Genomic DNA, 26,195 nt, shown 5'->3' with positions numbered 1-26,195 from the left:
CAAATCCTAATGGCAACTAATTCAATAATAAATTCTAAAAATTCTAAAATTCTGTTCTCCTGTAGCTAACAAAGCTAAAAAGCTCATTTTTAAAAATAGGTCAAGTCTCTCATCTCCATGCAACAGTGACAGAAGTATTAAACTGGCTGATTTAAAAGGAAAAGGATTATCAAAACTCTTATTCACACATAGTCATGCAGAAAAAATCACCTCAAATGAAATTCAACAGAACCATATTATGCTGAAAACACAAGTAAATCTGATAAATAACACAAACAATGTGAGAACAGGCTATGAAGTTTCTAAAAAAAAATAAATCAAAGGGGAACTGGATATTTAAAAAATTAAAACATGCAAAAGTGAAAAGCTTGCTCACCAACAACTGTCTAGTTTACATGAAATAAAAAATGCTGTATGGTGCATATGAAGTTCATTGATAACTTCATTTTAAGATGTACCTCATCCCAACTGAGAGATCAACTGAGCTCAGATCTTATGTACTGCAGAAGGTAAAATAAATATGAACTAGCTTCTGGATTAGGGCTGGAGATGGAATTTCAAAATATGGAACCCCTGAAACAATTTGCACAGTAAAAATCACATTCCAGTGCCATTTAATAATGAAGGAATCTGGAAGAGATTATCTGACTTTTCTTGAACACACCATGCCCAAATATATGGTCAACATTTTCATAAGTGCAAAGATAGAGGGATTTAACTTTCAAGATAGTCACTAAGTCTCAAAATTAATAATTTTGAAGGTGTTGTTCTATTGCTTTGCAGTTAGTTTACACCCAGCCAGGACATTCTGTCTAAGTGTATCACTTACACATGAGGATGTTAACAGTGCTGCATTACACATGAATGATAGCATGCCTTTAATCTAAGACTTTGTGCTTAGATCCCTTTTTATTCTCTTATTCTAAAATGTTGGCATGCTTAAATATTCTCATCCTAACAAACAGATACCCAGAAAAAGAACTCAAAATGTATATTTCAATCCTTCATACTCCTGCTACATTTTGGCAAGGAATGACTCATCACCTTCCATATATTGCGGCTGTACTGTGACTTTCCTTCTATTGAAGAAAATAAAATACTTTCTAAAGTTATTTGATTGTTCATGATGATAAAAAACATTAAAAAAGGAACAACTTATTTCTGTTGGAATGTAAGTTTCTGAGTAGAAAACCTGAAACAGAAAACAGCAGCTCAGAAGTAACTCATTAGCAGATCTAATGATCTCCTTAAGCCAGGTTTTGAGAAATGTGCAGAATCCATGCTGTTTTCAAATATTACAATTCAGATCTTTAAATTACACTGATCTGTGTATTCATCCTTAGTTTCATGTTAATACAAAGATGTGATGGGGCTGTTAAACTGTGCATCCTGCCCTAAATCAGCCAGCCAACAAGGACTTCCATTCAAGTGGAACTTGCAAAGTAACACTGCAGTGTGCCCCTCCAGGGGCTCCAACTTTTGAAAATGCTCAGTGTCCTTCTCTTTTGAATGTAAATTGTGAAAAAAAAATACTTCCCAACTTCACCCAAACTAAATGCTCCCAGCTTATACATTGAACACTTCAGAAGTGGAACTTCAGTTGTCACCAGTGGACACTCCTCCCCTCCCTCCCCAAAATTTTTCAGGAAAAAAACCCCCAAAATATATGTACCATGGAGCTCCTTGACATCTTTATGATAGTCTCCACTAGTTGCAGTATTCCACATCAGAAATAATATTTCTGCAAAGTATTTATACTGTGTTAAACTTAAACCCCTTGAGCCATGCTGAAGGTAATCACAGGTACATCTGTTTCTGTCATCTTTAAATTCATAGCCTAATTCAATTGCAAATAATTAGCTATTTATCACCATGAAGTTACAAAGTCAGAAAGGGTCAATATGATTCTAACCATTTAACAAAAGACAGAGGCCTTAGAAGGAGGAAAGGGGAGAAAAACAAAATAAACCCTAGTGATGAATCACACAGTAAATCAAATACAATCAGTTCTGCTTGCCCATCATACCCCTGGACAACCCAATTCCTTTGGGTTACAGAAATTTAGACTTACAGAATTTATTGCCATACATATCATTTAAGTCCATCTTTCACTTTTACAGCCTGAAGAGGAGAATTATTTAGTCAAAATAACATGAGTACACAGCTCTTGTAATGCTGTTGTGACCTCTGTTTCTAACACCTACACTGAAGCATTACTATAAGTCACAAAGTTTTTTCACTTGCAAGGACATCTTAATTATCCCACCCATGACATGAATGTTTTTGGAAGATAAAGTCTGTAATTAACTTGTTGCCAAACAGTATGTTTACTGTCCCTGAAGGTCAGTTCTAGTATAAAGGCATAAGGACACTTAGCGTTGGGAGAGGTGCATTGTAACTATCAAACATTAACCAAGTGGTCATCCATTATCTACAGTAGCAGAAATGCAGAGTAGGAAAATATTCTAAGCACCATAAAATGACTGTGCTAAATAATTCTCTACTGCAACTCATAAGCTTGCAACACAGAAGTATGACTAGAGATATGGTGCCTGACCCATGGTAACCAGACTTGTTAGAAATTCCACTTAATCTCAGTAGTCAGTCAGTAGTGGGAGAATTTGCTCAAGACTGCTCCTGTACTATGGAAATCTGTCCTTGCTGATTGTCCTTGTTGGGAGAATTTAGGTTTTGAAACTGTTTTTCAAGATTATACCAAACCAACTGTAAGAGCTCCTTGCCTTGTTTAGTTCTGAACTTAAATTAGAAATTCGTATACCCCAGTTTGAGTAAGAAATCTGTGATCTGAAAAGGGCAGGGTGAGGATGTACAAGTACAGGTATAACAAGGGGTTCCTACCCAAAAGGAAAATATTCTAAGCACCATAAAATGACTGTGCTAAATAATTCTCTACTGCAACTCATAAGGCTTGCAACACAGAAGTATCACTAGAGATATGGTGCCTGACCCATGGTAACCAGACTTGTTAGAAATTCCACTTAATCTCAGTAGTCAGTCAGTAGTGGGAGAATTTGCTCAAGACTGCTCCTGTACTATGGAAATCTGTCCTTGCTGATTGTCCTTGTTGGGAGAATTTAGGTTTTGAAACTGTTTTTCAAGATTATACCAAACCAACTGTAAGAGCTCCTTGCCTTGTTTAGTTCTGAACTTAAATTAGAAATTCGTATACCCCAGTTTGAGTAAGAAATCTGTGATCTGAAAAGGGCAGGGTGAGGATGTACGAGTACAGGTGTAACAAGGGGTTCCATTAGCCCTGCACAAAGCCATGAAGGGCAGCTTAGCACTCCTGGAACAATTCCTATACCAACGTAACCCCTTGTTCCAGGGAAATGTGAAAGTAACTGTCTTTGATTAAAGTTCTCCTATAATACCTCAATTCATTGTGTACATGGGCTAGGAGAGGTACAAACAGGGAAAAAAAAAAGAAGAAAAAAAAAGGACAAACAATGGAATAAAATTAGGGAAAATTATATTAAAGAAATATATGTAAAGCACTTCTATGCTGTTGTGCCCAGTCTCTGACTCACATAATCATCATTATTCTGTATTTTAACAGGAAACCTAACAGACACTTGGCCCTTCCTTTGCTTTACGTTCTGCTTACAGTCAGAGACAGATGGAAGGAATGGAAGGCAAAGAAAAGCAGCTAAGAAAATCACAGAGAAACAAAATAGTTTTCCCCCAACCAGACCCACTCTTTCATCCCACGCTCACAGCATGCTCTCCTTCATGTAGAGGAATAGGTAACAACTGAGAACTTGTGTTTTCCTCAGAGTATTGGACAATATGGGAACAACTTGTGAAGAAATGGCATATGGAAGAACCTAAACATGGCAAACAGGCAAGAGTGAAAAAAGTAAACAGGAAAAAGAAATTTGGATGAGAAAGTAGGAAGGATGAAAATGTTGTCTATTCAGATAAAGGAAGGAAGGATTCAGCTACAGAAGGGAAAATATTATGAATTTAAATAGGGAAAGAAACACGAAATCTGGCATGCCAGAATCAATGAACATAAGACCTGGAGGAGGAAGGGGAGTCTGGAGACATTCACATCCAGGTGTGACCATTAACACTGCACTGAACTAGTAAACAAAAAAGTTCTTTAGGCATATAGCAGACCATTAAAGAAGATACTTTGAATTTGTACCTTTGACGCAAAACTAGTTGATTCAAGTCTGTGTTGTTTGAAAAGCTCCTGTATGTCAGCACTTAGATACTGGAATAGCTTGCTGTGTTGGAACATGGACTATTTGCAGGTTTTCCATTGAGAATAGATTGGATTTCAAATTCCCCCACTTAGTTACCAGAGGCCTTTCCATCAGCTGGAAACACTTTTCAATCCATCTTGCCAACTTTTGACCTATGCTAGTTACTTTTGGAAGGTGAAACCCATCAGGATCAGGCATGGATAAGCAATTCTCCACTGAGAGCATGTCAAATAGACATGCAGCCTCCCCTGAGCCAGAATGCAGCAAATGTGCATTTCTCAGGAAGGGACACTTAGAGCTGTTCATATGGAAGCAAATAACAAGAACTTATGTCAGTCTGCACTTCTCTTGTAGTTCAGTGTAGGCATCACACATGCTATTTATTTTCTGAAACAATACTGGAGAGTGCTGCTTATGTGCTGCCTATAGACCATCTAATTAAAGAGCATAGCATATTAAAGCACTTGAAAAAAAAAAAGTAGTTTGTTTCTGCAGCACAAAAAGAAGAGTCTGACTGCTAGGCAAAATAACTGACATACTGTTACACTGTATACATTTGCCTGAATATGATGGTATAACAAGCTGTTATATAGTAAGAGAAGGCTTCAGCTAATCTCAGCCCAGGAACTTTCCATCTTCGTCCTTCACTACTGCAAGTGTCATGCAGCTGCAAGTTGAGTTTTGACTCAGCTCCCACCTTGTATATGAAATGGAAACTCTGTCTCTATGGACGGTTGGAAGCTCATGGTGCCTGATGCCAAAACAGTATTATCCTACAATACTTCACATGGAAGTATACCCAAGTCCTTCCTCATTCTCCTCCCACCTTAACCCTTCAACATCCATCCATAATTTTTTTACTTTTTTTTTAAACAAGTCACCACATGTCCAGCCCTGATGTCTCTTTAATTTCCCAGATGATTTCCTAACTTACTTGTTGCTTGAAGGAAGGAAAGCCTCCTGCAGGCTGGTTGCACCCAGCAGAGAATACAGATGCCTTGTTGCAGCAGGAGGGAGAAATCAGAGCTGTAGTCATTATCCCCTTCACCACCACCCCTCTCCATCCTCTGTGTAAACTCTCTGACAGCATTCCCCTCTTATCTTCTTCAACAGTGTCAAGCAAAATGAAAAGGTTAGACTTGAAGGCTTGTATGTGGCCTTTAGATTAGACAACCCATTAAAAAACAACAATAACAAAAAACCTCAACAACAACAAAAAAAACCCTACACACAGCAAAATATTTTAAAATCACAGAAACACAAAGGTTCAAGGACTAAATCTGCTACCTTAGCTGAATTACACATGCTTTAATACTCCTCCACAAAGAAATACTTAGTATCACACTTCCCAAAGTGACTAGGGAAGCCAACCACAGGACCAAAATTTTGCTCCAGTATCCAACAATATATTGAGGATGCAAATCTCCACGCTTTGGAGCACCATGCTCCTTATATTGCTCTTCATACAAAAAGGGATGCTAAAAATGGAAGATGTAAGTTCTCATCTTCAGTCTGGTCAGGGCTTTCCCTTGTATTTTCTGTATTTAGCATCACCCTGTTCAATTGTCCTTTCCTCTTTGACATACCCACATTTCCTTTCCTTGTTCTGGTGGAGGCTATTTGGACAATTACACAGTAAGAAATGCAGACAGTACTGTGAAACCCTCTAAAACCCTTAGGTCACAGGCTACCACTCAACTTCTCTCAGAGCAAGAGCCATAGGTAAAGTTTCCCATGGAAAAAAAAAAAAAAAAAAAAAAGGAATATTACTAAATATTCAGGCTCCAGTGCTATGTGCCAGAACATGTCCACTAGATGATTAGTTGCCCTACACATGGATCAGCAGTGGTTTGTTATCCCAGGCTTAAGCCAGCTGAATGGAGTAACTTTTAGAGCAGTTCATAAGCCTTTGCACATCACCTTTTAGGCTTTCAGTCTTTTAAAGACAATTCAGAGGTTTGGGGTAAAAAATTGGGCCTTAGTTTTGCATCAACACCATACATGCTCAAAACAACTTCTTATGTAACATTCATCTGTTTGTCTAGAAAATAAATGTCAGTACTGTCAGCAAAGGGAAAAGTTTATGATTAAACTCCAGCTATATCATCTCTCATAATATTTGCTTGAAGACAACAAAGATTCAGCACTTTGAAACAGTATTGCAGAGAAGCCATACAAAAGAGCACTTATGTAGAAACACATACCTGTACAGTCAATGTTGTTATGTAAAAACCATTTTGCAATTAGTATAGTTTTAGGGTGGAAAAGTAATTCAACAAAATATCACACAGGATGACGGGACTAAGCACAGAAATAAATTTTGTTTAAACACAGGTAGACATCAAGCCATTGATGTGCAGCAGCCCAATGGAAAGCCAAAATGGACTGCTTTAAACATGAAAGAAAATCATGCATTTCTTCAGCATGAAATCTCCCTTTGAAGGGGAACAAAGAAACCACCCAGTTTTGCAGCACGTACTGAGTAATTAAGCAACTCCAATCATGACCCTCCCCTGACAAACACCACCCCAATCAGGCCTACCCATCTATGAAGATCACTGAGGGAAGCCCAACCTGAGAGTCACTGTGGGATGCCTGATCCACATTATATTCATATTCAATTGGTCAAGCCATAGCACAGATAAAAATAAGAAACCTGTTAGGGCATAGTGCAGAGACCACATTCCTGTCTCATGAGTGATGCTCTCAAACGAAAAATAGCTGTTACACTGTTGCAGTCTAAGTTAAGAACACCAATAATAAAATACTATACCTTTGAGTACTTTGAACATGGAATTAAGTTATTTATTCAAAGTATCACATAACAATATAAGCAACAGGCACAGACACTTTACTTTTTTCATGTACAGATGAGTTTTGCATGTAGATAGCTCGTGTCTTGCCATGTCATGACAGCAGAACGACAGCAGATACTTATCCACTCAGCCTTAATTAATTTACTCCCAAATGAATACTGCATTTAGAAGGAAATGTAATTTTATCCTGGAAAACCACTTCACACAAACAGGACAAACTGTTACCTCATCTGATTTGTATCTATTTTCTAATCATACAGAGACTTACTATAAAAGAATTCAAAATTATTCTAAAAATACGCAGCTGCTATTGCACATAAATATTCCATCTTCCTCTCAGGATAAAATCTTTCTGAGGGAAATAGCAGACTTGCTTAAGTCTTGTTTTTCTTACATCTCATGTGGACATGCCTAAAACACTCATATCACTTTTCCATCAAACTTTACATCACCTATGTGGAAATCTCTACAAGTTCAACAATGTTCTGCTGCTTGTGTTCTGCTATTTTGGTTTTTTAATTATGTTACTTCACATGGCAGAATGAAGTTTGACATTAGTATTGAATCTCATAAATCATCACTTTAAGAAAAGTGCATTCCCTTGAGGAGAGGTAATACAGGTCATATGGGAGTCCCTGTTTTAGCTTCAAACCTTGTTAAACAACCTTAACTGTTTTCAGAAAGTCAGTGGTAGGATTGTGCCTTCTGAGGCACATAAGAAGCAAGTTACACGTTATCCCTTTTGTAATTCTTTTCTATTTGTGGTAGAAGTTTTTTAAAAATAATATTAGGAATCAAAAATAAAAAATGAAATTAAATGTGAATTCAACATTAATTCAACAATGCTGGTTCTGGAATAAAAGCATGATAATACAGTGTCTCAGATGAACAGTCAATACAGTGCTAGAGATATAGAGACCCTAACATTTCCTTCTCCTTTTTCATTTTTCTTCATCCTTTCAAAACATTTTACTACGGAAATGGCTGGTGATACAATACAAAAACCAGTGTACCACACAGAAACATGAAAAAACAGTTTTACAACGATACTCAGTGATTCAAGATGGAAGATGCTTACACAGGCTTTACAAATAACAAAGCTAACCAGGTTGCAATAAATTCCACCAGAACTATTTTCTTAGAACGCTAATTGTTGCTTTTGTAAGGATGAAATCGTGATCCCATAGTATCACTCTCTAAAGGGAAGTAACCAATCTGGTCTGTTTATTTACTAATGAAAGTTAAGTTTTACGCTGGGGCAGCAGAAATTTTGCACTTGCATAGCGCAGATTCCACAGGAATGTGAGCTTATGCTTTGAATCCGACAGGGATGCAACACAGACAGGGATTGATATCAAACACTGATAGCAGCAGACATACTGGGGTCATTTGCAAAGGCTCAGACATTTCTGTTTTTTCTTAAGAGAGCTGCAAAAATGAGACGGTGGAAGTGTGCCTTTCTTTAAAAGGAGGAGGTGGCAGTGCACCATTGTTTAGGGAAATCTGTCCAACTCTTTCTGTTGTTCTTGCCAATTCTTTCAGTTTGTGCATTAAGGATGTGCCAACGAGCTCCTCTCCCAGGGTGCCCCAGGTCAGCTGAGGAGTGGCAACAGCAGTGGAAGCTCAGCTTCATCAGTGGATGAATTAACACTCTGCACTCCCTTTTCCATGTCTATTGATAAAGGAAAGGCTTGGCTACTGCCAACCACTCTACTTTTCAATGCACTATGAAAAGGATTTCTGCATGCTAAAAATCAGCACAGCAAAATGCAGACCTCTGTGTTTCTCCAAAGGCTGTCTCTGGAAGGCACAGTGCATTAGTACCTGTGACCTCACCCAGATCACCTGGCTTTAAGGCACAGAACGACTCAGAAGGGGGTAGGGAAAAAAGCAAATCGATGCCACTACTTTTTGGCTGAAAATTGGAAAGCTAGGATCCTATTGCTATAAGCAAGTGGCACGTGAATCCTTCTCTGCACTGTTGTAGGAGACTCTCTCCAAAAGAGTCAGCATGTTTGTGCTGACCTAGGGGTGATGAAACCACTTCTTGAATGCTGGCCTGTGTCACAGGTTTTAAGTAGCCTGTGAGGTCCAAGCTGGCCTTACCTCACCTGGGTGCATATAATACACACTAAATTAATTTTCTCAGAGAGAGAGAAGAGAGAATCAATATTTACCCCAGGATCAAAATGCTTTTCGTTTCAAGAACTCAGCTGTCTAGAAAAACGAGGAACAATCATTTTGTTCCCATGACAAACAAAAGCTTCCTCGCCAGCAGACACTGGATATTGACAATACCTGTGAGCATCATAGCATGCATAGTAATAAGATGGCATTTTGCTGCAGTGGATTTCTGTCTTGCAGACTTCTGGGTTTGGATCTAAGCAGAAATACTAAAGAATCGAAATATAGTACTTTCCATTAAATAGTAACATTAAAATAATTACAATCAACAAACACTTCCACATTCCCCACATAAGCTTTATTTAACGTATCCTAATTGAAATACTGAGGCTATAAATAATGACTAGCAAATCACCCAGTGATTCAAAATGCAAGGAACACGAAGTTTAGGGTTTTTTTGAAACTATTATTTTACTGCAATTAAGTTGGTAGTGGACCAAGCTACCACCAAAAATGTCACACCAAATTAACTTCCTTTTTATTAACCATGGCAGGCAAAATAATTTTTAAAAGTGAAGGTGCCTTGGTAATGAGACTTTACTCAAGGAAACTAATTTACAATGACATGGGTTCCTCAGTTCTGTATTACCTCACATACTTAATAAAACACGCTTGAAGGGTCAAATTCTTATGTCATCTAAAAATTATTTTGATCACTCTCTATCTGAACTGTATGAATTTTATTTCTAACAGAAGATCCAGTTTTCATCCTGTCATATCATCGTGGCTTTTAGTGGCTTGGTTGTGTATCAAAAGATGTCATGAGCCATGCTTGTGATCACCTGCTGCACTACATGGACCTCAGCAGTAACTCTGTCACAGGCCTAACAAAACCAGCTCCTGTTAGCCACCCACTGACTGCAGCAGTATCAACAGTTCTGGACCTCCAGTTTACAAAAGGGAATTTTGTTGGCATTTAATCAGTCAAAAACATTCAAGCAAACACCAGCTCTCCATAGTTCTTGGCTTTTTTTTATATATTTTAAACACCTGTGTTGAAAAAACAGTGTTTCCTCAAAGCTACCAATCACATCTATTTCTTTCCAACACTCTTTAACCAAACCAAAGCAAATCCTGAATGCTGCACTTCACCATCATGCAGGGTGTTTCTGTCTGTTGGACTCTGCAGTTATTTCTGATTGCTATTTATCTCATTTTTCAGAAAAACACTACCTGTAAGAGTGGTCAGTGAAAATAAACAGCACCAGTGATGCAAGAACTGGCTCCTCAGCAAGGACAAGAACAAGTGCAGGCTCATGGTACCCAGCAGGTGCAAGGTACCACCCAGTCCTGAGGATGATAATCTGATTTTACAATACTGAACATCCCAAAATAGATATTAATACAGACTGAGAAGGCAGTGAAAACAAGATTAAAATACAATCAGAAGAGCTATTTTATTTTAGTTTAGTTTTTTTTTTTTTTTAATTTTATTTTATACACGGTTTTATGGAGGCTCGGGTACTCACTGAGCTGAAAATTGGTGGGAATTAAGAGAACACTGTGGAGAGGCATAATCTGTGTTTGCTCTGTTCCTGCTCTTCCCTTTGCACTATTTTATGGTCATTAAGGGACTTGTTGCTTTTTTTTCTTTTTTCTTTTCACACCATTCTAGAAACACAGCAATAGCAGGCTTCACGCATGGAGAGGATGGTGTAAGCTCCTGGTACATTTCCCAGTCCCCAAACTCATTTAATATAAAATCCTCCAGCTGAGGACATAACAGATATTAAACTGATAAAAACATATGCTGCACTTGATCTTTGCCAAAAGGTCAAGAGGCAAACACGAATCAGCAGACTCGATGGTTTCTTGGTCTGACTCAGTGCACACGCTGAGACTGAATCATCCCAAGATTTTAACACCACGGTAACAACAATTATGCAGCTTTATCACTCAGATTTATTTCAAAAAGCTGCAGACAGACTACAGACCCCAAATAACTCGCTCCAGGATCTCAATGAGCTCATGATTTTACACACACAGGAACTGTTTCAGGACAGGAACTCTGGAAAGTTAATGATGCCATGTCTAGCCTCCCAAAATATTTCAGTCTTGATCTGATTATTTATTCTATGGTAAATTAAATAAAAAGAGAAAACACCTAGCCCTTTCCTCTGCCTGCCAAGCTTCTGTGGCTTCGATACTCCCAGCCCCAAATATTCAAGGAATCTTCTGTTTTCTGAATCATAAAGAGTTTTTTTAGAAACACATCTCCCCTACAGAAACTATTTCACAAAATTCTAAAAAGTTGAGGGAATTTTAAGAAATAACTTATTAAAAACAGAATTACTGCAGTGCATTCTGTTAATCCTTGCTGGACTCATTAGGGCATCTTGCACACTAATTCAAAGACTAAATACCAGCCTTGCTAAAGCACAATTATTCGGTATCAAACTCTGCCACACATGAAGAGCACTAAGTCAATACTGCTAAAGCATCAAAAAATCATTCCTGTGCAAGGAAACAAAAAAATGTCTTCTGAAGTTAATGAGCAATAACTAAAAAGATTTTAGTAACTTCGAAAAAGACAACTATTTCTTTAAAATTATTTTCAAGAACACTTTGTAAACAAACTTGGAAACCTTTTTATTACCAATAATATTTTCAACCACTGACCATAATCACCAATTGTTTGAAAGAATACAACAGCAGTCCACAAGGTGAAAGGAAAGGTATTGTCACAGCAATACAAATCTAATATCCTGATGTTGGTGCTCCAAGTTGCACAAGACAATCAGCCAGTTATAATGTAATTGTTTAACTTTCAATACAGAGTTTTGCAGAGTGAATCGGAACTAGCAAATCCACAGGATTTTAACGAGTTAAAATATTTTAATAGCATAGCTTTGTTATTTTGTTTAATCACCTTTCCCTAAGGCTCTGAACAACATTTAAGCATGTGCTTAATTTGCTATTGAAGTCAACAGAACGAACAGTGAATACTGAAGTTCAGCATGTGCTTAATGAGATTTACTGAGTCAGAATGCGTAAAACCCAATGTGAACAGAATCAAAGCCCTGAGGTATTAGCCAAGTCCACCCCGAATTTCCCTAAAGATACAGGGCCTCCAAAAGGTGAATAATATTTTTATATTATTATGACATGTCTACTGCACACCCATATGTCTGAAATATTTATGTAGCAAAACACATACCAGACTTCATAGGTCTTTAAAGCAGCACAAGAAAAAACTTTGGATTTACCCTAAAATACTAACTGGAAGATTTTGTGGAATTTTGTTTGGTGTCAGTAGCTCTGCAATACTTTTTCATGTGAAACAACTACTGATTTGTCTCATGTTTCATCCAAAAAGAAAATGCAGAATAATTTAGGTGTTTTGATTTGAGGGAAGAGGAAACGGAGGAATGGAGCTAACATTTATATTTTAGTTATCTGCTCCTCTGTGAAAAAGAAGGAACTTAATCCAATATTATTATCCCACTTCCTCAGTAACTCAGACAAATTGTGTAATCCTCCCATACCTGCATATGAACATCTGCATTGTACCAGCTGATACTTTTTCTCAGACTGAATTAAATTAAATCACCTGCATGCTTTAAGCCCCCTTCTTTACTACCAAAGACTATCACTTCTTCCTAAAGCAGGCAAGTTCAGTTTAACAAATAGCCACTCAATGAGCTTTGAATGCAGCATATAAAACTATACTTTTCTATTTTCTGTGACATTTAAATGGCCTAAGCGAACATTTACTTTGATTGCAATTAATAAATATTTTCTTGAGAGTAAATATAAAAAAGGTGTTTAATTCCAGGAGAAAAATTCTTCAGATTCCATACTCATTATAAGTGTTCAAATCTGACTTTTCCATATTTTAATTCTTTCTCTTTTAGCTTACACGGAGGATCTGGTTTTGGCATCAAATGTCCCTGAGACTGTTTGGGTTTTTTTTTGCCCAGAAAAAATAACAGTGATTTGGAGAAGTATTTAGCAATTTCTCTGAACAACATACAGTCACCAATCCTTTCTCTAATGTGCTGTCAAAATCAGCAAATCTGTTGAAGAAAAAAAATTTTAACATTTAAAAGTTGAACATAAATGTTACTTCAAAATGGCAGTCATCAGCATGGGAAGGAGTTAATCTTCCCCACTCTTTTTCTAAGAGTAAAGAAGGCAAGGAACAGCTGTCACTCAGGTGATGAATACAAGCTGCCAGCCTTTTAAACAGCAGGTACAGCATTTGAGCTCTGAATTAATTAGCATTCAGAAAGTCTAAACACGGCTTGATAACTCCACAAGATGATTTTTGTCCCTTCCTGCAAATTAATACTGCTATTAAGATGAGCAAGGGCACAATGCAGATCGTAATTGTACCCATTAAACAAAGTTTCACAAGTAATGAATTGGAGGCTCTTGCCAAGAATGCATCAAGTCAAATAAAGCCTTGCTGCAAAAAACAGACGCACAGGAATCCATCTTCACTTTTTCACGGCATTCACAAAACCACATACAATATGGATTCCTGTGTAAATGCACAAGATGTTTTCTGCATATAAGGGCAGGCTTCTCAAAAGGTCATGTTTTTAAATGTTTAAATAGTGGCTTTGTCTGAGAAGCATTCAGGCTACTTCCATATGAGAGCCCCTTCTAACATACACATATACACTGAAAGGGAGTTAACAAGGCCTCAGAGATTATACTTACAATGTCTTAAAAAACAAGGCCTCCCTCCATCAATTACTGCTGCAGCACTGCATCAAAGTCTACACAATCCATGTGGAAAATCTTCCTCCTATATTTATCATTTCCTTTAAACGATGAGCATATTTTATAAAGCACAAAAATGATTGATATCAGAATTTAATGATGTTTAATAAGTGGCCATCTGTCAACAGTCAAGGATTAAAAAGGAAGCACATTATTATTTCCCAAAAGACTAGAAATATTGATGCTAATTAAAAGGCACATTATCATTATCTCAAAGCAATGTCTAAACACTAATCAGACTTCACGTCCAGGGCAGGAGAAAGAGGGAGAACTACAGATAAGAGTGCTCCCCAAATGGGTCACTAGAGTTGAGAGTCTCCAAACTGGTGTTATGACAGCATATGGATTGGAACTTGGCAAGTAGCTCAACTCTTTAGAAGAAACCTTTGGTGCATTTTTACAAAGATTTGTAGAAGAAAAGAACTGCGCTAAACATGGCCCTTCAGTATTTATTATTTCCAAATTTCCAGCCACCTCATTTCACAACAAAATAAAACCTGTGGTGTCCAAACACATGATTAATTGCACCATACTAAACTGCAACGTACTCAATACTTTTAGCTGAGAAACGGCTCAATGTCACATGTACATAAAGGACTTATGTGGTCAAATAGACAAAAACCTACACAAAAAGGAACAAAACCCATGCACATGGTGTCTGAAGCACATTTGACTCTTTAGGCCTCTAGGAAGACCCTGTAGGGTTTAGGATGCTTCAGCTTCTCCTGCTGACTGCTATGGAGGAGGAAGGTACATAAAAGGTAGGTGGTTCAGTCTGCTGCTCATGTTTGTCTGAAGCTCTGCCTTAAACGTTAATAGTCAGTTTATTACCTTTTAAAACACAGGATTTATTGCCATTTTCATAATTCATCTTGATCAGAACCTCTTTTAAGCAAGCAAACGTCTCCTAACCTCAAAATCCATACTTCATATTCTGAGGCCATCCAGAGCCTATAACATACTTTTTGCCTCAGTATGTGAAAGCTGATGAGACTCTTGGCATTTATTGCTTGCAGAGAGGCACAGCACTCTCTTATAGGCCACTGGCAAATGTTTTCCTGCCCTTGAGATATGAGAGATGTGTGAGCAAGATATGACTGATCCCACCTCCCACATTGTGAAAACTATGTACAGTCCCAAGTTTAGCAATACTGACTCTGAGCCAGGCCCAGCAGTTCACCAACTTCATGAGGTTTGATGTTCTTAGAAGGGGAATACAGATGCAGAATATTCCTGTGCTGAAGGTAAGCAAAGCATAAACAAACATGAAGCAAAAGGCATACTGGGAACAGGTGGAATGAATATAGGGATGAGAGAATCACACTGAAAGCATAAAAATGGCAAACTGAAAGTATCCCAGGATGGAGAAACGCACAGCTACCCTGGCAGTCGAGGCCCAGGGGCATGAGTACCATCCCTAATTGAGAGCAGGCATTTTCCCCACGGTATTTTTACTGGCTAACTTTTTCACCTATAATTGCCACTATCAAATTACCATCTCCACAGTGCAAAGCCACCTCTAGTCTTCCTCCTCAGGTCAAGGAACCCATTCATCACTGTCAAGTGAAGCATATTTCCATTTTTACTCGTCATTTTCAAACCATCACTTCACACAGGTGTGACCTCTGATCCTGACTTTCCATCCAACACTCCCCTCACTATACTCTGATAGTCCTCCATTATCTCCTCCTTGAGAAATATTAAAAAAATTTAAAGGAGATGTTCCTGGTTTTGATTACCCTATTCCAATATAACTCCTTGATCTTCAGCATAAACACTTCAATCATTCTGGCATTTTCATTGACTCAAATTAAATGCAGAGCCAGTAATTATTTCACAATCCCCTTGCCCTTTCATACACAAGTCTTCTGCCTTGTACAATGACAAAGTATTACCTCCCAGACTCTTAAATGGTTCAGACACTTCAGATACATTTTGGGTATGAATCTGGCATGAGGGTACACTTAACTAAATATTGTGAGGCTTACCCGGTACTAATTTTGAGCAATTAGAGTGCGTTTCTCATGTTGAGCTCCAATGCCCAAACATGATGTGAACCATATAACCATACAATATAACCATATAATCAATAGTTCCAATGATTAACAGGTTCCTCGGGGAGATCATGAGAATGAAGTTCAAGATCCCCTGCATTTTGTAGCTTCTAAATGTAAATTCAGCAAAGCTGAAGAAAAAGGTAATTCACAGCACTGTTTACATGAATTAGAGACTGGACATTTAGACAGACACAAAGAAATGAAAAAACACCATCAGTATCCAATTTTACTTATGTTATTTACTTCCATATTCACTACATTTGTTTTCAACTGGCACCAAATTCTTTATTCTTGGTGCATCCCAGATTTGCCTTCTGACTCTGTGCAATTGTTGTACATTGTATAGCTGTCAGAGCAGAAGTGGAATGTATGAAAAGCTGGATAACTGTGAGTTGGAGCATATGGTACTACAAAGAATGTAGGGGTTAGTAGGAAGAAAGGGGTTTTGTTTTGATTTTTTTCAAGAGTCTGGATATGACTAAAGCTTCTTCCGGTGAGCAAAGAAAATATCCCATATTTATCCATTTCTCCACAATGTGAAACGTTGTTTGCTTCCCCCCCACCCTCCCCATCCTTTTGTTGGATGGGGAAAGAAGAAGGGCAGAAGTTATGGTTAACATTAATTCTTATTTACATGACAAATAATAGACCTTCATTCTGGTTCTTTTCTTGTGTCCTAAGAAAATATATTCTCAAAGAGCATGCATGACATTGAGATTTTCACCAAAAAAAGCACTGAAATGAGATAGCTGCTGTGTAAACATGTCAGGCTTCATACCTCACATGCATTGAAATGACCAGCACAGTTCGCTCTTCTCAAAGGTATTGCTTCAAGCTGATTGCTGACTCAAGACAAGAACACAACCCTGGTCACAGTGAGTTTCTAAGTATTTTCTCTGCAGCTGCAGGGTATAGAGGGTTTTCTGTTTGTTTTGCTTTTTCCCCCCCCTCTTTCATATGAAACCTCAGATTCTGGAGTACAGTTTGGCAGCACCAGGCTGAAATCACTGCCAGTTTCCTAGGGTACAGAACCTCTAATAACACAAAGCCCTGACTATCTACTTGCCCAATAAATAATCAAAATTTTGTACCACGACTGTCCTTAAAATATATGACTTCTTGTTTTTCTCTCTTGGTTGCAGCTAATCCTTCCTGTCAACAGGGTTTCATCTGTAACAAGCCTGCCTGTGACATGTTAGGTCCCAATACATCTCTCAACAAATCCCCCGTGCACGGCGCGGTTCACAGAGCACACGGGTTGCAAAAAGGACCACAGAGACAGAGCCTCTCTCCTCTAATGGGATCAGAAAGGCGGCGCTTTCCCGTGGAAGACGCTCATCAAAGGCGAGGCCAGCAGAGACAGCGAGCTGTCAGGAAAGTCCCGGCTCACATATTGCATTTCTGGTGCATAAGCAGAACAGAGCATTCGTGATAGTTGTATTCCTGAAAGGCTTCTCTGTCAGGTTGAATTATTGGTCACACTGTCATGCTGGAAAGCTGATCCAGGTGATGTTTGCTTCACACTCAGCAATTTTGAACAGTGTTTTTCTAGCTTTAAGGGCTGGCATTGTAGGACTTGTTCTTCCTTTTTTCCTCCCCTCTTCTGCCTGTGCTTCAATTTAACACTTCTTCACTTTGCCCAACATATCAAAAGAAAATGCATGAGGTGGCAAAAACTGGATGCATCATTTTCACCAGCAGCGAATTATCAGAGGCTTCCCTTGGTTTTGCAGAAGGGATAATGGGAATAAACTCCATAAGAGCCATTTATTCTTCCCACTTACCCAGTGCCTGGCCCTCTACCCACAGCAGCCTGAGCTTAATGTACAGCTGTGGAGGGGAGGAATGTGACAGACACCAGCTTGCTCTCCCTGCTTCCTGTGGGAGAGGACATTACCTCTCCTGCAAAACACTATTACATGGCGTGGCTGCTTTCTCCCACTTTCTCAGGGAAAAAGCTCCATTTTCATCTCATTGACAAGGAAATGAAAATTGCCCTCAAATTCACTGCATAGACACTTTACACCTTGGGGGTTGTTTTTCCATCTTATCTGAGATTTTAAACCAGTTCCCACAGTTCACTGCGCTTCTCTGAAATCTGCTGCCAAGCCAAGAGTTTCAATTCACTCAATGGCCCAAAGTACTGCTAAAGCTGGTCTTGACGAGTGTCAAACTGCTAATAACTGAGAGATACCACAACAGCCATTAAATCAAAAATTGCAGAGACTCTAGTTTTGTCTTCTGAGATGTCTGAGAAACAGTGTGCCTCTATCTGAATATACACATTCTCAAGTAGAAGGACAGAAAACATTTAACGGAGGTTACTTTGAAAAGGATGTAGTGTGCTATTCAAAACTGATTCTGTTCTTGGACTGATTAGATGGGGCAGCAGAATGACAGAGCTCACCCAGTGACATGTCAGCTGACACACTACACAATTCTGTATTCTTTCAGATTTAGTGTCTCATATCACCTCAACTAATACTAATTATAACAACTATTTACCCTTAGTAATTTTTCAAGCAATTCTATTATTTACTTTTTACAATACTATTTATTATGTCTGACGCAGTTGGTTAATGTTACAACCAGCTGAAACACCCGACAAATAATTTCTAAAATTTCACCTTGGGCACTCTGCTGAAGTGCTGGCATCGCCAAATCTCTATGGGACATCTGCACTCAAGTAAATACTGTTGCAGGCATTTTAGACAAATTTTCACACACCAGTCTATTAACGTTGTTTCCTACATACAAAACTCCCAAATGAACCAGAGGCATTCATTAATAATGTGCATTAATGGGCTGAAATTTCTTCACATGGACTCCATAAATCTTCAAATACTTGCAAGATAAATAGTTTGCTTTTGTGTAATAAGAAAAGACAAAATTTTGTGTTTGATTAAACACTTGGACCTTATTATTTTAGGAGTATATCAGCACTCCTACCAAGCAGAGACAGGAATAAGTAAGAATTTATTTTATGCTCCCTTTGCTATGTTCATAGGAATACAAATTTGCATTTATTTTATTATTGTAACTAAATTTGAGAACCATTCATCCAGGGAAAAAAACGCAAGGAAGACCCACATTTCTGAATGGATGTTAATTATCTGGGTAAAAACAATTAGGCCACAGCCACCCTACCTACCTTATAATGAGGTAAGATCCTAAGAAGAAACACGGGGGGGGAAAAAAAAGTAGTAAAAGAAAAAATAGGGCCATTCAAACAGACTTTCCCACCTGCTTTCAGCATGGCTGGTCAATCAGCACTCAGCTAAATAACTCAAAAATTAAACAGGAAAAAGTTAACTCATATTATTTACTAATTGTTGAAAAAGAGCACAACAGTAGTGAAACCACACAGCTCTTCCTCTCATCCATGTGGAGAAGCCAGCATATGCTGTTATTTCAGGGATATACTTTTCTCCCTGAAAAATAACCCTGACTTAGGAAAAAACTGGGTTTATGCTGAATTCAGGCACAAGTTTAACTTTTTTCAGCTAAATGTGAAAGTAAAAAGACCTACATAAAGCCACCTCATAAGCGAATTAGATCTGCTGCAGAAAACCAACAGTACAAACAGAAAAACTGCACAAATTCCTTGTAACAGTCCAAAACTTTGGCTTTTCAAGGCATGTGGTCATCTGAGCAAGTCCCACTGGGACCACATGGCATGTAAACAAATTAACATTTTGTTTAAACGTCAATCAACAAGACTTTCCATTCAAACCCAGGTCAGCTGCACTGGCAGCTGTTAAAGTGGTGACATTCCTTGCTTACACAGATGCCTGGGAGTCGGTGGAAACACCATTCTTCTTTGAAAATATCCTCCTAGAATCTTACAGTTTAAGCTTTTCAAAATCTATATAAAAAAATATTACAGTAACATTTCTGGGGACAACCCCAGTTGTTTTCCCCATCCTCTTCTCTTTCAGAATATTGAAGGTTAAACCCGCAAATTTTTAACTCCAAGCAGCAACCAGTGCAATTTTCATACATTCCTCTGTACTACTCATCGTCATTCCTGTAAAGTACTTCAGACACAGTTTTACAGGTAGCAACATCATGGAAACTCTCCAAGAAAAAAATGAAAAACACTGGCTTAAAATGCTGATCACCAGATCAGGGGAAGCCTGCAAAGAATTCTGTTGGACTATTCTTTTAAGTTGTTGGAATTTGCAGAAAGGTAGCACCTCATCACCGAGGCAGCGGAGAGCAATCCCGGGATGCCAGTCAGGTAATACCATATGAATCCAACAGAACAGCAAGGGCCATGGGAATGAATCACCAAAGCCTTTGCTGAAGGTGGTACATGCAAATACAGGCTGAAACAAGCTATGAGAGCATACCTGGGAGGCACATGGGGAAATGTGGTGGGGTGAAATGAGAAAGAAAAGTGTGGCGGTTTCAGCTTGAATCGGGCAGAAACACTAATTTTGTGTAGTGGTTTTTGTTCCCCAATTTGAGATTTTCTGGTTAACACACTAATTAATGTGGTGGGTTCAGTGCTGGCTAAACACCAGTGCACCCACTAGGATATATTTACACATTTCTTGCTGTGAGATAGGATTAGGAGGAAGATATAGCAGGCTCAAAACTTTAAAAGGCTATAAAGAAAAATTTATATACAGTAACTGAAAGAAAGAATAATAAGAATCAGAATAAAACCTTTAGAACACTTCTCCTCCCCCCATAACCTTTTCTTTCCTCCTAACAATGTGCAGAAGAAATTCAGCCAGTGTATCACTTCTAGAATAGTCTTTTTTCAGCTCACTTAGGGACAGGAGTCTCGGCTGAGACGGGGCTGGGTTGGCCTTGTAACCTGCTCAGGCCAGAAGGAAAAGAGGGCTTCCCAGGACTTTTTTTGCCCTTAACATAGATATTCATAAAAGTGTGTCTAGCTTTCTCAGTAGTTTAACAGACTGTCAATTCTCAAAACTAATTACGAATTGTTTTTTTGTCAGACATGGCAAAACCAGCGCATTAAGAAAGCCGCAAGGATAGGTAAATCGTTTTCTTGGTCTTAACTTTAAATGTTTGTCATAATTTTTTGTAGTTTCAGTTTCTTTTAGTATGAATAAACAACACTGAATTTAGCCAAAAACAGTCTCAATTTGTTATGAACTGCAAAGAGCTCACACACAAAGACACTCCTATTCTTCCTCTCTGCCATGTAAATATACATGATCAAGTTGCAGGTGATAAGCAGTAAAGAATAACAAAATCTGGTCTACTTCGCTGTGAGTGAACAACTTGTGCACATAATCCACTTCCTAGATATTCTTCAGCACAATGTACAAGAACTTAAAAATGTGTTACCCATGACAGTTCTCCTAATACCTTTAATTAAAACACTACCAGAAGTTATAATGAAAAAGCATTACTTCTTTTTTAATACACTAAACCCTCAAGCTCCAGTTATTTTACATTCTGGTAAAAAGGAAATGAATAATGAAGCTACATTTTGAGACTTAACATAATCATAAGATTCTCAGTTAAAGGGCAGGAAAGAGGCTTCATTTTTAAATTTGCTTTTAACAGATACAAGCTTTATGTTCCTTTATTATTATAAATACACTAATTTAAAATGTCACCCTTTTAAGCTCTGAACATTTGTTAACAAGCTGCATCTTTCCTCTGCCCCACTACACATGACAAACACAGGATTTCATTGAATGAAAAGAAACTAGTTAATAGTTGCCCTTATTGTGATTTCTGCCTGCCTTGAAACACCCTTCTGGATTTTGCTCTGAATGCAAAATGCTTAATATCAGGAAGTTTTCCTGGTGATCAGCATGCCAACATGTGACTACTTACAACAAAGCTATTTACTGTTTGCAAACTCTCCCACTCCCTTCTGACAAAAGCATTTTATCATTTCCTGGATAAAAGCTGGGCTACGGGGGCACAGAAGATGAAGGTCAATTGACTCCAAGAATTCCTGCACGCCCATGTGAAAAGCCACAGGTCCACCCACTAAGGGTATTCAGCACTTGTTAACATTTTATGGGGTTCAGAGCATCTCCCCACTGATTCCCGTAGCAGCTGTAGGAGCTGTGGTTGCCCCAGCCTCCTGCTCTTCATTCAGGGAATGCAAATGTCAGCTGGTGCTGTCTGCTCGAGGTGATGATGCCACCAAGGTTCTCCATCAAGGAGAGGACAGTGGCCATGCAATGCAACGATAACAATTCTAGCTCTTGTCTTCACCCAACTCCCACCTCATGATTTCAGCAAATAAACCAGACACTGAGCTCCTTCACCACACAAGCCTGATTCATGAAGCCACAAGCCTGATTCCTAGAGCCATATCCTCTTCTGCAATCAAAAAATCTTTTGAGCCCTGTGATCACATTATCAAAAACTAAATGATGACAATCATATACAAAGGCGAAGACAGGCAAAACTGTGAGTAATCGTAACTCTCTGAGCTTCTTTCAATGCCTAGTCTCTGTATGTAATTTCTGGGATTTGAAAACTGCAAAAATTTGGAATTGTTTTGTTTGGATTACTATTTTTTAAATTTAAATTGGTTGTTTGGATTCTTGCTTTGTTTCTGTCAACTAAAAAGCCAAATTGATACCCCACTATGAAGCAGCACATTGATGCCAACATCCACATCAGCCATTACAAGATCCACTTATCAACCTAAACAATTGAAGTAAAAGACAGAGATAGCAGATTATCTTTTGTGATAACAGGGTGATAATATACATATCTGCTACTCATTTCATTTCATGAAGTATTTGCTAAGAGCAGAGAAAAATCCTGTGTTAAGTTCCAGTTTCTTGATAAAGGTGGACTTATTACAGATGTGTCCCATCCAGTTCCATTCTTCCTGCAGAGCACAGCTCACCTCTGCTGAGCTTGAGAAAACAGAGGTTTCCAGAGCCTCACTGTAACTCTGAACAACTTAGGCAGATGTTTTATAAGAAATAAACAGAACCACAGCCCCCTAAGAATGTTTAGACCCTTGCTCAGAGCATGATGTCTACTTCCTAATAAAAACAGCAACAACAAGCTGCCCCCAGGAACTGTGGGATAACATAGCGCCGTTCTTGAAGGATTTGAAGAGTGGAGGCCTTAAAAATCATACCTTGATAATACTGCAATGCAACTCCAAAGACAGCTTGAGTGCAACTGTGACACATGATGACCGAGGTCATACTTGGAGAAACAAAACCTCATTTAAGATTTAGCAGATCAGAATAAATTTGGGCTCTAACTACAGTTACGATGTACGACAGAATATAAATTCCTTGCCACTGCCAATATATTTTGCCCAATCGCTCTGCCGGGTCATATCGACCTAGAAAAAGGAGTCTGCATATGTGTGCATATCTGAATGCATTACACATGCACCTCTTGGAGAAGGAACAGCTATGCAGGATTGATGGCTACGGACAGTATTTCTAATGGCCTTTTTAATTGGCACTATGATGATTAATTGAGGCCTTTACAGAACTCTGGGAGTGCTCATTACCACACAGCATGGTGTCCCAGCACACTGTGTGGGTGACCGTTATTACTAAACAGTCATCAACACATGAGACACTGATAAGATAAATTTGACACAAATCTACAAACCCCAGAAACTGAAGCCAAGCCTACTACTGAGGCAGTTGGAAAATTCTGCTTTCTCCTTAATATATTATTTTAGCAGTGCCCATATCCTCCTGGAGAGCAGAAAAGTACTTGAGAAAGGTATTGAAGACAGGCTATGTGTGCAATAAGGATTAAATACCTCATGCAGTATTTCTTGCCTTTGCAGAAGTTTACATTCGCTCATGGCTACACGTAGGATGTTGCAATTACCCTTCAGACAAGAACTAACCCCATGGTTACTGCACACCTGCAAGTGCTGGGAGAGAAGCAGGTTTGCTCAAGAATGGCCATCAAATATCTCAGCTACACTGGACCTGCACAACACCCTGCTCCTGCCACTGATGCCCTTCCCCGGGGGGAAATGCTGATGGGCTGCTCAGTGTCCAGCACCCAAGGTGGGGTTGGCTGAGCTGCTGACCCACTGCTGGCTTCCTGACAGACACAAAACCACTGCAGCAGGTGTGTGGGGTCTGATAAGAAGAGCAACAGAGGACCTTGAGGGTTTCTGCTTTCCCCCTTTGGGTTTATACAGCTCTCACCTGGCCACGGAAAGGGAGCTGGGAGTCCTGGTTGAAGTTGTATATCAATCAGCAGCATGCCCAGTGCCAACCATGTTCCAGGCACAGCATGACCAGCTGCCCAGCAAAGTGATTGTCCCCCTCTGTTCTGCACTGATGCAGCCTCACCTTGAGTGCTGTGTGTGCAGGTTTAAGTACTGCAATATGGAAAAGACATTAAACTATTAGGAAGCATCCAAAGGAGGGTCACAAGAACGGTGAAATGCCTTGAAGGGAAGTTGTATGGAGAAGCTGCTGAGGGCACCTGGTCTGTACAGCTGGAGGAGACTGAGGGGAGACTTTATCACAGTCTACAGCTTCCTCTTATGAGGGAAAGAGGAGGGTCAGACAATGATCTCCTCTCTGTGGTGACCAGTGACAGGACCCCAAGGAATCTCAGGCTTGATGTTGTCAGCACCAAGCCTGAGAGAGTTCAGAAATGTTTGGACAATACTCCTGGGCACAGAAATTCTTGGGGCTGTCCTGTGCAGGGCTGGAGTTGGACTCAGTGATCCTTGTGGGTCCCTTCCAGCTCAATATTCTGTGATTCTCTGGTTCCTTCACCTCTGCCCTTCCCAGCACAGTGTACAGCCTCCATGCTCACACAGCCCTCCCCGGCTCCTGCTGGATTACCGACAGTAATTACCCACTCCCTTTGTAGTTAGAGGAGTGTTTGCTGCCTCAGGGCTTCCAGAGCCCACAATGTCTCCAATACACAACACAGAACCATTTAGCCATTTATAAATATTCTGTAAATAATCTTGGATAACACTAACACCATCTTACATTCTGTGAATGATTCAGGATTTTGTCGCATGCTGACAAAGAATTCATTCTCATTAGAATTCCGCAAAATCTTCTTACACAAATCTCCTGTCAGCTTCAATCCATTAAAAATAATAAAGGTATGCTCAAAAGTGAGGACCAAAGCAAATTTTGTTTAGACTTAACAGATCCCTGTTACTGTGATGTTAATCAGACAGCGACAACTCATGTCTTCCTTTGCCTTGACAATGGGATCTAATAGGACATTTAGCTGCTTTTCCATCACACCACGGGTCTGTAAAACACTGCTCACAACACAGCGCAGATTCAGCCCTGCCTGCAGGTCACAAGGAAGGACCAGTGGAGTTCCCAGGAAAGGGGTATTCCCAAAGTATTATCCATTGTGCTGAGCATCCCTCCTGTGCTCATACCTTTGAAACATCCTCGTCAAATCCAGAACCTGAAATAGTGATCATCCGCCAGCCAGCGCAGGAGAAAAGCTTGGATCATCTTTTGCCTGATTAACTGGCTTTTCATTGTCTTCCTTTCTTATTCCCACTCCATAAGAAATAGAGGTTTGGTGCACCTGAAACAGCTCTCTTCCTAAGTGGAAGAAGCCAGATAAAGGATACGATGTCCAGCCAAATATAAGCTCCATGACAAGATGGGAGTATCTGTCAGAAGTACATTCCTTGAAAAAAAAAAAAACAACAACCAAAACCAACAACAACACCACCACAAACCAAACAAATTTACTTTCTTGATGAGTTCAGGACTGTTTCCTCAGCTGGGCCCATAGTGCTAAGGCCAGCCAGAGACCAATTTGGGACCAGGCACTATTGCACCCCCAAAACAGGTGTGTGGAACACAGGTGCATATAGGCAAATTTCAGGATTTGCTCTTAATTGCAAGCTTTCTGTTAAAAACTCACACCTTCTACCTTCCCAATTGCATCTCCAGCTGATTTGCGCTGAAGGATATATTGCAATAATTTATTTTTTACACTGCATTTTGTGAGCTAAGAACAGGCAATATCATGGAAAAAAACCCAAGCCAACCAAACAGTTGTCAGAAAGCTGGGCTTTCTCAGCCATGACAGTAATGCTGGAGTAAAATGGCTTTGAAAGATTTCTGAGTTTTGTAGCGTTGAGTGAGGATTTTATGAACCAGTTTTAAATGTGTTTCGATCATTAAGAATTAGTTTAAGTTGTAGTTCCCTAGAAAAGAAACTAGTGTAAATCAATCTTATTTAAA

At 39.1% G+C, this 26,195-nt stretch overlaps 1 protein-coding gene and 1 non-coding gene across 4 annotated transcripts in view; both read right to left on the bottom strand.

Annotated features, from left to right (window-relative positions):
• Positions 1-26,195, bottom strand: part of MACROD2 (mono-ADP ribosylhydrolase 2) — an 852,083-nt gene that overhangs the window by 453,609 nt on the left and 372,279 nt on the right. The window lies entirely within an intron of this gene.
• LOC121346959 lies at positions 10,826-11,015 on the bottom strand. The gene has a single exon (XR_005954147.1). It is a non-coding gene; the product is annotated as a U2 spliceosomal RNA (small nuclear RNA).

This window comes from Onychostruthus taczanowskii, unplaced genomic scaffold (assembly GCF_017590055.1).
Source record: "Onychostruthus taczanowskii isolate IOZ18803 unplaced genomic scaffold, ASM1759005v1 scaffold87, whole genome shotgun sequence".
NCBI lineage: Eukaryota > Metazoa > Chordata > Aves > Passeriformes > Passeridae > Onychostruthus > Onychostruthus taczanowskii.
Note: the sequence above shows the minus strand (reverse complement) of the source record. Positions and strands in the feature narration are given on the sequence as shown.